General features: G+C 40.8%; 1 protein-coding gene across 6 annotated transcripts in view; it reads right to left on the bottom strand.

Annotated features, from left to right (window-relative positions):
* Window positions 1-13,049, bottom strand: part of PRPF3 (pre-mRNA processing factor 3) — a 129,543-nt gene extending 116,494 nt beyond the window's left edge. The window contains exons 1-3 of one of the 6 annotated variants that reach the window (XM_078670663.1): window positions 12,741-13,049; window positions 2,990-3,067; window positions 892-1,001 (exon numbers count right to left, since the gene is read on the bottom strand). The gene's annotated coding sequence lies outside the window, so the exon portion shown is untranslated. Of the gene's footprint in view, window positions 1-891; window positions 1,002-2,989; window positions 3,068-12,551 lie in introns of all 6 variants that reach the window. The other 5 variants (XM_078670664.1, XM_078670662.1, XM_078670666.1 and 2 more) reach the window with 5 other exon arrangements.
* Window positions 13,050-13,384: the final 335 nt, after the last annotated feature.

The raw sequence follows: 13,384 nt of genomic DNA, 5'->3' as shown, positions 1-13,384 counted from the left end.
TTTTCAGTAAAGCCATTATGGTGCTGTGGAGTTCGTAATGACAAACTCCCAGCACCATATATGCTTAATGGCAATACTGGACGTACAATGTCTAAGAATTGGTTTAGACGCTGTAGGGGTACAGGGCTCATGCACCTGTACCCTCGCCACTGGTATATTGCACCCAGCTAGAGAGGTGGCTTACATATGCCAGGGCAGTGGGTTGAAGGCATGGCACACACAGGATGTGTGCCAAGTCGACTCTTCACTTTATTCTACACCAAACGTGTGTGTGCGCGTGTGTGTGTGTGTGTGTGTGTGTGTGTGTGTCTCTCTCTCTCCTTCCTTCCTTCCTTCCTTCCTTCCAGGGAGGCACAAAGAGTGATGCAGCCCTTAGAGGCCTTTCCTGGTCACAGTGCCCTTGGTACCTATAGTACGTTTTACAAAGAGACTTACATATGGCCAGAGAGTTGTCAATTTGGTTTTGCAACAGTACAATTTAGGGAAAGAACATAGGCCCAGGGAAGCAGGAACCCAGGGCACACTCAGTCAAAGTACATCAACAGTTTGGCAAAGAGTGGGGGCAACCATGCAAAAAGAGGATAGCATTGGTACCTCAAGAAGATGTGACATTATTTGTTCATTTTTTTTTGTAGTCACTAAGAAAATGTCTGAGCTGTGTTAACTCATTTGCTGTCTTGTGTGTTTCCCACTTCCATTATGCTTTTTCTTCTTTCAAGATTTAATAAATACTTGTATCATCTCATTTGTTTTCTGTTGACATAGAATGTATTTAACTTCTATGTTCATTGTTTAATGTATCTGTAGGTAGGGACCGTTTGTTCTTTTATAAATAATTGTACCCATGGTCCTTACATACGTTTGGGTTCCCTTGTCTATGAAAACACTTACTGTTCTGTCAAGGCACGTGGAATACCAGGGAACTCTGCATCTGCCCAAGGTACACAATGTTCAATGATGGACTCAAATTATGGAGTTGAACGCCCCTAAAAACCAAAAGACTAAAATGGGAAAATATTTTTAGATTCTGAATTTGAGTAAATTATAAAACAGAACTGGGCTACACAAATCAAATTTGTAGAAATTGGAGTATACAGATGCTTCTCTGACAATAAGAGCCAGGTCATGTGGTCCAGATACACATATGAAATTAAGATCAAGTACAAGCCTTGTCACAATAGATTAGGAAATGAAGCATCTCAGTTAAGGTGGTTATAATCTAACATTTCTTTGCGGATAAGCATCACTTTAAACAGTTAAATATTCCAGGAGCAGATCTTTATAGGCTTCTATTACCACTATCCATTAAAAACTAATTTTGCTGATGAAGTAAGACTTTGTTGCAATTGATGAGTCAAGGGTATTTACGTATTTACTTTGGATAACACAGTCGATAAGGAGACGGGAGGTTGAAAAACCACATACACTTGCATATCCCTCTACACCCCAAACCCAAGTATAAGAAGAAAGTGGACTTTGTTTTAGTACTTACAAAATAGCTTTACTTTTGAACAAGTAGATTGAGGAAATTGGGAAACATTTGGTTGAATTATTCATTTCCAGAGACAAGCAATTCAAATAAAGGTAAAAAATCACCTGTCCATCTAACAGTAATTTTAATTATCACGGAGGATGAACGACATTAAGACCCAGATCGAGCTGTTTTGATGAATAGAGACAGTGATCTATTTTGGACAAACTGAAAAAGCGATCATGATTATAGGACTATGGGAAACCTGAAGATGGATGAGTGGCAAGAGCCAAATGCCACTCAAGATCAATAGTCATGACATCAGATATTCAGAGAAGATGGAAAACGAAGATTCTTTCTGAATGCACTGCTGTCATGATTTGATCACACTGATATTTTTATAAAGAAACAGTACCATAACAAGCTAGCATGTTCTCTCATATTTTGGAAGTTCATTGCTGGATACGATACCTTTCCCTGAAAATGCAAGAAAACTTGCATTCACTCTAGTACTATTTAAGTAACCAAAAAAAAAACAACAAAAAAAAAAACAGTACCTTAGGGAGCATGTCAGTTTTCTAAAACACTTTGGTGACAGGGAGAGAATGTGGCCTAACCTCGAAGCTAGAGAACCGGGTTCGAGTCTCGGCAGGGACGCTCAACATTCTGTGATTCTGGGCAAATCACTGAATCTCCCAATGGCTAACAAAATTGAATGTGTCCGTCTGTAATGTAACTGGTGCTCATCTAACGAGCTCGGATACCTTCATGTCTAGTTCGTGCTATATAAAAACTCCATAGCATAGAAATAGGCTATCAAGACCTGCTGCAGCCGTTACTCAATTATCAAGCATGGTGATTAACATTCTCACTCATTTGCTATTTATATAATTACCACCAATTTTATAATACAAAATACAGAATATTAAAGTGTATTGTTCTTGCAGTGGCCAAGCGTACCACACAGAGAAAGGGACTAGGCAGAATCAATACCAAGTAATGCATTATACAAACTGGCTTCACTCAAACATTACACAAGATATTCCTGGCTGCAAACTAGATATCCCTGAACATATGCGAACAGAGTCCAGACTCTGAAAGCACTGACACGAAAGCCTACTCAGCTATATTTGAGATCAGGACCAGGCACAAACTATAAGCTGTTAGGCTCCAACCTCCTTAGTGCCACTTACCTGCAGTATCAACACCTTCACAAAAGCTACTGCAAAGTGCAGGAGGAGGTCCATCTACTTCTGTAGGCAAGGAAGTCAGTCAAAATACAGGCCATTAAATTGGAACGTGTTGTGTGACAAGAGAAGAATCACTTCATAGTATAAACGGGGGTTCATACCATATTATCCGGCATGAGCATCGAATCCCAAAGCAATGAGACCTGGCGGCCGAATGGCACGTGGATTTGAGGAACCTCTACGAAGATGTCCCTTAGGAATGCACAGCACCGTAAACAATTTCATACCTGAAGTTGATATATAGATAGAGAGTGGCATTATGGCTTACCTTAAGACAAAATGTGAATTTCTTGCTGGGATGTGTTGTGGTTCTGTCAAGCAGACTTCAACGTGGTTTCTTTGCTGCCTAGGTAAATCACATTCTGTGATTAGATTAAGATGCCTTTATATATTTTTACATTATATGCACACACTGCCTTTCACAGTGGCTTTAAGTGAAGGAATGTGAGAAGTTGAAAAATGTTAGAAAACTAGGATTACACATGGTTGACTTTGGAAGCATCAGCATCCGATGCAAAGGAACTAACCCTTAACCAGAGACCTCTTATACCCCCTTCAACTGTAAATGTGACCCGTGCGACTTTCCTAGTTTAATTATTCAGTCTTGATTAAGCAGTTTATGTATTTACCCAGAGATCCAGAGTGACGGCTGGATTGAACGGACAATTTCAACTTGAAAAATAGAATGGAAACTAAGCTATATGTTGGTATTACCTTTACAAACAGAATAATCTAGGCCATTGGTTCTTAAACTTTTGACTTCTGTTGAACCCCTACTTAATCACTGCTGAAACCCAGGGCCTCCATTAAATTATTGTTGGAATCCAAGGACCCCGAGTCATTACTGGAAGCGAAGGACCCTGGCCTAAGCATTTGAATAACAAAAAATACACAAAATATACAGAAACAAGAATTGATCAAACAAATACACAAATAATGAAATACTGCATTTAATTCACAGATTTTTTTATTTTAGCAAAATTTTAATGGGAAGGTTGGAGCTTTTCTAAATTTAGTTGAGGCCACTCACTCGTTCCATCCTATATTTTGTTTGGTGCACATGCGCTGCTCCCAAAAATCAGAGGATACTAACTTAATATTTAGCCTACAGTTTTAAATCCATTCCATCTACAGAAAATGTTAATTTTCCATGTTTACATTTTGATTCTTTATTTATATACACACTTCATTACTCTGTTAATGTTATGTAATTTTCTAAGCAGCCGCAAAGCACCCCCTGCCCCCCTCTCCCCCGGAGTAGATTTAGCAGATTGGTTAAGAACCACTGATGTAGGCCATATTTTAACAGCCTAAGAATGGAGAAAGACAAGTGGCATGTAGAAATGTGACACAGATCTTTGCTGTCTATGCCCTGGCACTCTAAAGTCTCCATCCGCTCACGGCCCGCCAGCTCCCCTCGCTGGTGTATCATCAGAGTCCTTTAGAACTCACTCGGTGGCATCTCTTATTAGCTTTCTGTTGTGTGCTCTTCTGCCCTGCAGCCCACACTGTTCCGCACAGTACTGGTCCCTTCATGCCTTCCCACAAGGTTTCTGGTCTCTCCCTTGTTCTAAAACCTTGTTGTCCCACCAATAATTTATAGCCTAGCAAAGGATTTCTCAGCACGGTGAACTAGCCAGTCTCTCCAAAGACATGACCTTTTCTGCAATTAATGTTGCCCTTCTATTCTGTTACTAAAACGGAGTTCTATGTTTTTTGTCTGCTCTGTACGAATCCCACAAACTCTCCTTATTGGTGGTTCCTGGTCTTCCACATGGTTTACATTCTCACCCCTTTGGCCTCCCGTCCTCAATGTCGCCCGTTTGCTCCAGCTGGTTATCTTCCGCCCTCTTTCTATTGATCCCTCATCTCTACTTCGGCATTTAATAGTCTTCCGTTCCACATACTTCCTAGCGTACACTGCCACCTATCCCTTCTAATTGACTCACTTTACTCATAGGTCCTTGTGAACCTACCTGTTGATATGGAATTGTCTCCTGACTGGAGTGATAAATATTCTTTAGAGGAATGAATTTGCCAAGATTACAGAAGTTTCCATCCTCACTACCTCCATACACCCTTCCATTACGTAGCGGTACTGGATGCAAGGACCAACGCATGTAAACACAGGACCTTTACTCTCCAGCACAAGGCTTATCAAAAGATTATTTGGTCAGGCATTTCTTACATCTATGTGACCACAACATGCTGGGTACCAGGGTCTACAATGTGCCTCCTCAGTGAAAATTCCCGATGAGTCTTTCCGGGCCTTGAGTGCTCTATCTAATTTGAAACTCTGCCAATCAAGCTTCTCCAATGACTGCAACTCTACATACATGGACTATAATAGGAGGGAGTGGTAGCCCTGAATTGAAATTCTTTAAGTCTTTGCACACTCACAGACTTAGATGTTTATGGTTATTACTGTTAAGGAATGAGGTTCTGATTACAGCACACCTGACAATCAGGAGTATTTTAGTCTTAGCTTAGATAATACGCCCTCAGAAAAAAACTCTTATCTACCATAGAAAGCAGAATTAAGCACATAACACAATGTTTAAGCAGATGGGATCCAGGCAGTCCAAGATACATTCAGAGGGAGTCCTCTTCAGATTTCATCAATTCTTTCTTTATTAATATTCAAAATTTCATAAAAAGATCTCCCAGCACGTAAATCGCCAAATCGTGTTTCGTCCCACACAGAGACTTCATCAAGGCATAAATATGGTTGAATAATTTCTATTGATCGGCCATATCATTAATACAAGCAGCATGTGCAGTATATAGGAGACGGAGCACCACAATAAGTATAAGTGGATGAGTATAGAAAGTATATCAGAACATCACTGGTTAGCCGGAGTAAAATTTGTAAGGAAGCCGCAGCATCAACCATGTATAAGAAGATGTGACTTAACATGAAAGATAGTATACGGGCTCCATATAGTAAATAGCCAGTGTGTAAGGAATCCGTATTGTAGCAAAAGACCGTCCACTAATTAAAGTCTATCCAAGTTCGCAACCATGATAAGTTGCGTGCCGCAAAATAACGAACAGGCTCCGTAAATGCTCAGTCACCCACTTATACTTATTGTGGTGCTCCGTCTCCTATATACTGCACATGCTGCTTGTATTAATGATATGGCGGATCAATAGAAATTATTCAACCATATTTATGACTTGATGAAGTCTCTGTGTGGGACGAAACACGTGTTGGTGATTTACGTGCTGGGAGATCTTTTTATGAAATATTGATAAAGAAAGAATTGATGAAATCCGAAGAGGACTCCCTCTGAATGTATCTTGGACTGCCTGGATCCCTTCTGCTTAAACATTGGGTTATGTGCTTAATTCTGCTCTCTATGATAGATAGAGTTTTTTTCTGAGGGCGTATTATCTAAGCCAAGACTAAAATACTCCTGATTGTCAGGTGTGCTGTAATCAGAACCTCATTCCTTAACAGTTGTATTCTGGTTTCACATTTGTGTGTACCTATAAGCACCTTGAGGTAGTAGGTGCCTTTAGTTTCTTTAGCACCCATTTTGTGTAAACTGTGTTCTACTTTACCTAATATATCACGCTTTTACCTGTCTATACAATAATATTGTCTCTGAATGAATGGTGCGGACGTTTCCTTTGTGAACACTACTACCTAATTATGTTTATGGTTATTCACCAACTCCTCTCAAATCTCTTTCAACACTGGTAAAGGTTGGAAATGTACTTCTGACAAGTGCAGGGGAAAAGCTTGACACAAAGTTTGCTAGGAACACACTTTCCAGTTGTATAACTAAAGGTTAGTGAATTCCTCAAAGTCATACATCTGCGCCAATACAAGAATAAATACCTTTGTGGGCACTTTTTTTACTTTCTTTGAGAACTAGATCCCTAATTTATTTGAGCACATACATGTTTTACACTGATTTAGTGTATGTATGTATATACACACAAACTTTATGCTATAAAAACGGTAATATTTTCGTTTGAGACACCCACAATGTCTGATGTTTGATACAGTATATATGGCAACAGCCCTTTTGAAATCCTAAACCACAATTAGGTAATAAGCACATGCATTTGTGTTAAGGGCAGTTATTCTTAGATCCACCGTATACCCATTGTGCACAATCTGAACAGTTAGATTACTTTCTTTTTTTTAACAGTTGCTTGAATCCATGTACTAGATAAAGCCCCTTGTGGGCAATGTTTCTTCCTAATACAGTCATAGGTTTCATCCTGTGCTCAACATCTTTTAATGCCGTTACTCAAAAATAAGTGCAAATTACTAAATATCCTAGTAAACATAAACACCCGTTAAAGGTGCTCCTGTCTACAGCTATTATTCCCCAAAGAGAGTATCTAAAAACAATATTTGTTATAACTATTTCAAAATACAATTTCATAAAGAATAAACAATGAATCAATTCATGTGTAAAAACCAGATCATATATACAGCAGCTGACATTCTCATATTTCATTCAATGTGAGCCCACATTGAAGTTTCTATACCAATGATCATTATACCAAAAGGGAGACTATAAGCAAGTATGGAAATCTTCGCTAGCGTTCAATCCAGCTGGATTTTTAGTATCGAGCTATATTATGTATCGAGTTTCCAGGAGGCGCAGTTTAGCCTCCCGGTTGACTCCACGTTTCATAGGTACACCGTATCTATCACATAGTATTGCAGGAAATTCGGTTTACTATTGTGGGTCTGCTCGAAATGTCTGGCGACTGGATATGTTTGGTCTTTCCCCGTGATGGCTCTTATGTGCTGGAGTATCCGTTTGTGGGCCGGTAGCTTAGTGCTACCCACATATTTGAGCCCACAAGGACACTCCAGCACATAAATAGCAAACTCAGTCTCACATGATAATCTTTTGTTGATCATGATGGGTTCTGATTTAAAGGGACTGGAAAATTGGGTCTTGTTACACCCAAATCGACACGCCTTGCAACTAGGACATTGTCTGAAACCGTTAACCTGGGCCATCCAAGTTACTGGAATGGCCACGTCGGGGCTACTGCTAACTAAACTGTTGCTCATGAAAATGATTTCCTGAATGTAAGTTCTGGTTTGTTGGACACCAAGTCTCCAATAAGTGGATCCCCCTGAACCAGGTTCCAGTTACGGTTGTAAATTTTCCTGAGCTCCTGATGCTGCCTGCTGTAAGTGAGAATGATCCTAGACTGAGTGCTAGATCTTGAGTTACTCTGCACTGATTTCTGTGTTTTAGGCATCAATGCTTCACTTCTAGATAGGTTTTTGGTTTTATTTCATGGCTACATCAATCATGTTGGCAGAATATCCCCTAGCCTAGAAACGGCGTTTGCTGGCTTCCTGTGCAATCTCACATTCCACGTCGGAACTGCATATACGCCTGATACGCAGCATCTCACCATATGGGATGCTGCGTATCAGGTGCCGCGGATGGTGACTCGATGCGTGGAGCACAGTATTGCCCGCAGTGGGTTTTCTATATAGTCTATATACATACATATACACACAAACACGAAAATCATTTTACTACCCAATGTCTTTGATACAAATTATCCAAATGTCGTAATTTTTATTCCAAGTTTTAATTTTTGCGTACATTATATATTTAAAGCAATCACCAGTCATGCTTTCAGGCTCCTGCTTATATTTGCATATAGCTATGGAGCATTGTAAGTAGCCTCAAAATTTACATTTTGAAACATTTAGACAAGCTTTTAAACTGAAACTACTTACAGTAATTCAAGCGGAGTTCACTAATTTCTATATAGACCTTGTCCTAAAAGTAAAGCCTTTGCATTAATAAATTAAGGGGTGTGGAATTCCTATAGCCCGACACCTAGGACAACAAGTTTTCATGTTTATTTTGTCCTTGGGACAAGTAGACCCAACCATCTGCAGCATGAACCCTTTCACTGCCAGATTACAATAGCAAATTAAGGATCAGGGAAGGGCATGGTCTGCAGTTAAGGTAATATTTGTGTCTATGTTTTAATGCTGTTCGAAATTGTATTTATGGTTCAATACAAAGACTTTATTATTAGGGTGAGCGGTCTAAGAAAATGTAAGTTCAGTCTGCATTACTGCTTTGTTCCAGTATAAAAATGTGTACACCATCGTTTGCAAAGTTAAAGAATATGAATACGTATAATGCTTTTAGGAGGCTCTCAGATTAGATGAGAGAGAGAGAGAATGAATTCTAATAAGAAACTAAAAGGTCTTGGTTAACGGCAGATCTAAATAGGCACCCAATTCTTATAGAAAGTCACAAAAGTGCACCCATGGTAAATGTCCTGTATTAGTGCTAATTTATGGCTTACATGAATTCACAAGAATTTACAGAAGTAGGTCCAGAAATAGTACTCCTAGAAAATATTTGTGAACTGCATTTTAGCACGAGAAAATATGCATGTGAAATGCTCAGGCGAAAATCTGTTGAACGGTAACAAGTTCACTATCCCACCAACCAATTTTTTCCCCAAACCTGGAAGAAATTTACTTCTGCCCTGGTTAGGAGTAAATCTCCAACATTTCTCTGTACGGGAAAATATTAAAGACAAGCTGATAAAAGCCCATTAAGCATGCAAGTTAGTAGGTTTACACAGACTCAGAGGGGCATTCCATCCATGAGGAACTATTGCTTACCACTACCTCCAGGCCCAATAGGTAGTAGATCTGCGGAAAGTTGTCAAAATATGGGAATTGCTAACATTAAAACCTTATTATGGTATGATTTCTGGCATAACCAAAATAAGGTCATAATTTGTCCCTGCACACATGGACCAAAGGGACATGAGGACTTTGTTACAGGACAAGTATATTTATCAAGGAACTAGAAAAAAAACACTGCGGTCTCCGGACACTTGCCTCCACTTCTCCTTGAAGTAAACAGGAGGAATGGTTCAATTAGTGGCATACTCGCAGCATTTAGATTCCATGCAATGCCAACTCCGTCCTTCAACCTTCCAGTGTCAGTAAAAACAGTACCACTAAACTGGAAAAAGCATGTTTCCTTTTCTTAAAATGGCAAACTTCCTGTATGTTGTGCTATGTAAGCATCACAAAAAAAAATATGTAAAACACACAAATTGGCCAAAATTCAAATGGAGGGCAGGAACAAAATAATATACATCAAAACACGTAAACGCAAAGACTTTTGACATATGCCATGACTTTGTTGTGAGCAGATCATACGACAGATCTATTGTCGGATAAGCAGAGTCCACTTCACACAATAATAAATATTAGCAATTAGAAGCCAATACAATGAACTCATCTTTACAGACCACACACTAAACCAGTTATCCTGGGCTACAAGCTATAAATTCGTAAACAGTACGGGAAACTGTTCCAGGACTCTGGTTGGGTTGCAGTGCCACAGAGATCGTATAATTGCATTATACAAATGTTATCACACAGCTAGGTTCCGTGACAAAGCATGATGGGGGTAAGAAGTACTTTTCAACTGGGACCCATAATTACAAACTGCAATAAACGAAGGCAAAGCAAGCCTCAAATGTCCAGTCTACACCTCCCAGGAGTACTAAAACCTCAACCACTACAAAGTGCGGGAAGAGGTAAGCCTGCATGCGGGAGGCGTGAAGGCCAGGAGACCTCTCACGTTATTTTGTTCAACTCTAGAACAGGAAAAACGATCCATCAGAGACAGAGGAGGGATAGATATAACCGTAAAACTTAGTGGTCCTTGATGTCAGAAAATATAGAGGAGTGCTGCTCTGTCAACTGCTGCCCAGTTTAGTTTCTTTCATTTATAAGTTACTAGCATGCGCGTTGCTGCGATCTCAGAAGAAAGGATATTCAAGGAAACTTGTTATGATAACATTCAATTTACATTGTGTCATTTTTATTGAAACGTATTCATTTTAATATGGAAAACATTTCAAAGTGTCGTTTTAATTCTATTTATTCGAGTATTTGTGGATACATAAATGGAAAAATTCAGTATTAGAAAGATTAGGGCGCTGGGGGGCTGATAATTTAAAAAAATGTATGCCAGAAACCTTCGCTGGAGTGTACTCAACAACTTCCCAAAGTTTCATGGCGATCGGATGAATGGTGTAGTAATGCATATGCCAGAAACCTTCGCTGGAGTGTACTCAACAACTTCCCAAAGTTTCATGGCGATCGGATGAATGGTGTAGTAATGCATATGCCAGAAACCTTCGCTGGAGTGTATTCAACAACTTCCCAAAGTTTCATGGCGATCAGATGAATGGTGTAGTAATGCATAAAGGACAAACAGACAGACATTCGTTTTTATTATATATATAGATATGTATAGCAGCAAATTGTACTGTGGTTGCTTAATTGCCAAAAAAGACGAAAAAGAGGGATTTGCAGCCTGTTTTTCACCATCTTGACCATAACACATACCTGGACATGCAACTTTCACATGTCTTTTACAAATTCAGTTGTGAACAATGTGTATGAGATGTATGCTTGAATTGGACACTGCTGCTAAACACATCCTGCTAAACACATCCCGAAATAAAAACAAGTTTAAAAAAAAAAACAGGATAGAACCACCTCACACTCCGACGGCCGAGTGTCCACTGTCAAGCCAGCTGCCTCAGATACCCGGAACAGCTGCTGCAATATGGATGGTGCCCAAACTGTACAAGGAGACGCAGCACTTCGGTGCCACTATCAGCTGTGCTTCTACTGCGAGTTGGTAGTTGTGTCATGTGGCATCTGCGACAGGATTGCCAGGCAGAAATACAGAAGGTCAAGAAGCTAGTCACGTAGTACCTGAAGGTCTAAGACTTGCAATTAACACAAAAACCTTGAAAGTAGTTAGAGCTAGGGTTCTATGCGTCGGGGCGTTCTCATATTTAGGTCCTGTTAATACATACTTCAGGTAGCTCCATGAGCATTAGTGTTACATTCTTTGAAATACAGCTGCAAACACTAGATAATCTCGTGGCATTCACATGCTATTCCACCCTCACCCTTCCACCCACGTTAAGTGACCGTGGGTTAAATCGTTTCATGCAAACTGATGAGGTTTCCTTTTTCAGGAACGTTTGATGAAGTGGAGTCAGAATGATGCATCCTTCTGCTTCAAGCCCAAAGGCAGGGCGTTACTGAGTGAATGTCTACCACTCTCCCTGACAGATGTCAGCCAGTTCCATATGACAGAACAACCGGAAGTCCCGAGACAGGCAGCAATCAACTTCATGTTCCTCCAGCATCCCACACACTCCCTGGGTTAAGAAACCTTTCACCACACCCCCGAAACAGTTCCCTAGAAGAAGACGCCCATGTCCAAGGCATTGTGGTCAGAAATACTAGGGTGCAGTTCTCCCACACGGCTCGGGGCTCAACTGAATACCATGCACCCCTTCAGAGATCCTTTTAGAAATGCATTAACATTAGTAAAACACTTGTCCACATTCTTAACAAGCCAGAGGTTGAAATCATGAAATAAACAGTGGGCCCTCGGAAGCACACATGCAGCATTTGATTCCTACAGAAGCGCACATCTAACAGAGACTAGTCTGGTATTAGACAAACTGCATAAACAGAAGAATGGTGAAACCTATCCACCTCACTCCATGTCACCACATGCCTTCTGTGTCTAGACTTTACAAACCATTGCTGTCAATTTGACAAACTAGTTCAATCCAAGTAACCAACGCATAACAACCCCATGGGGGCAATGATCCAAGTACATTCATAACCGAGTGTTACAGTACCATGACAGTTTGCCCTCAGAGCAGTTGTGATAAGGGACATTCAGACCCCCTTGTATCAATGTTTTCAAAACCAACTGCAGTTTAATTCCATAGGGTGAGCACACGCACGTCAGACTCACCCGCTTCGTAGAGGCCACAGTGCGAGCCAAAGGTGGGTTGTCGGAGACGCCCAACCGGAGAGGACTGCGGGCCTAAGCTCCCCTCACACGAGGACCACTCTGCTGTTAGCACGGGGGCACACTATGGGCCTGAACCCAGGCGCGGTACTAGAGAGAATGGGACAGGGAGGTATACAGGAAGTGACTTACTCGTGACGTAGTTACAGTCCGGATGGCTCTCTTGGGCGGATGGTGCTACAAACACTGTTGTGGGGAGGAGTCGGTGTCTAGTTTAAGCAACGTCGGTTTGGACACCGACCTACTCGCCACCTACCATTCTGGTATTCACGCTCGTGACAGGGGGCGCCGAAATGCGTCTCAGCTCCCCAGGAAACACTCTCTTAAGTGGAATAGTCATTCTAAGGTCAGAACCCGCCCACTCATGGAGGTGGCACGTGCCACAAGCACGCGCGTCTTGGACACTATCTCAGTCAAAGGAACAGCTGGCAATCATCGTTTCAGCTAATCACTGCGCGCGGTACAGCCATGCGGGTCCCACTGCCAATGAGAAAGTTACAATAACTTCCCTGCCCAATCCGCGACAAGACATCCGTCCTCGCCCAATGCAAGGTCATATACCAGTAGTAGATTACTCTTTCTTTTACTTGATTGGTTTAAAGCTCAGCGGTACCATAATCTCATGCCGTAGTTATTGGAGACGAGGCGCAGGTTTAACGTAGTTATAACGTACAATGTCTCGAAAACCAACTGCCTGCCTGTCAAGGGAAATAAAAGGCTGGGACTTTAAAAAAAGTTCATATTTAATCGAGAATACTTTTAATGTAAGTAAGGGC

Source organism: Lissotriton helveticus, chromosome 12 (assembly GCF_964261635.1).
Source record: "Lissotriton helveticus chromosome 12, aLisHel1.1, whole genome shotgun sequence".
Classification (NCBI taxonomy): domain Eukaryota; kingdom Metazoa; phylum Chordata; class Amphibia; order Caudata; family Salamandridae; genus Lissotriton; species Lissotriton helveticus.
This window is presented reverse-complemented; position numbering and strand designations above follow the sequence as displayed.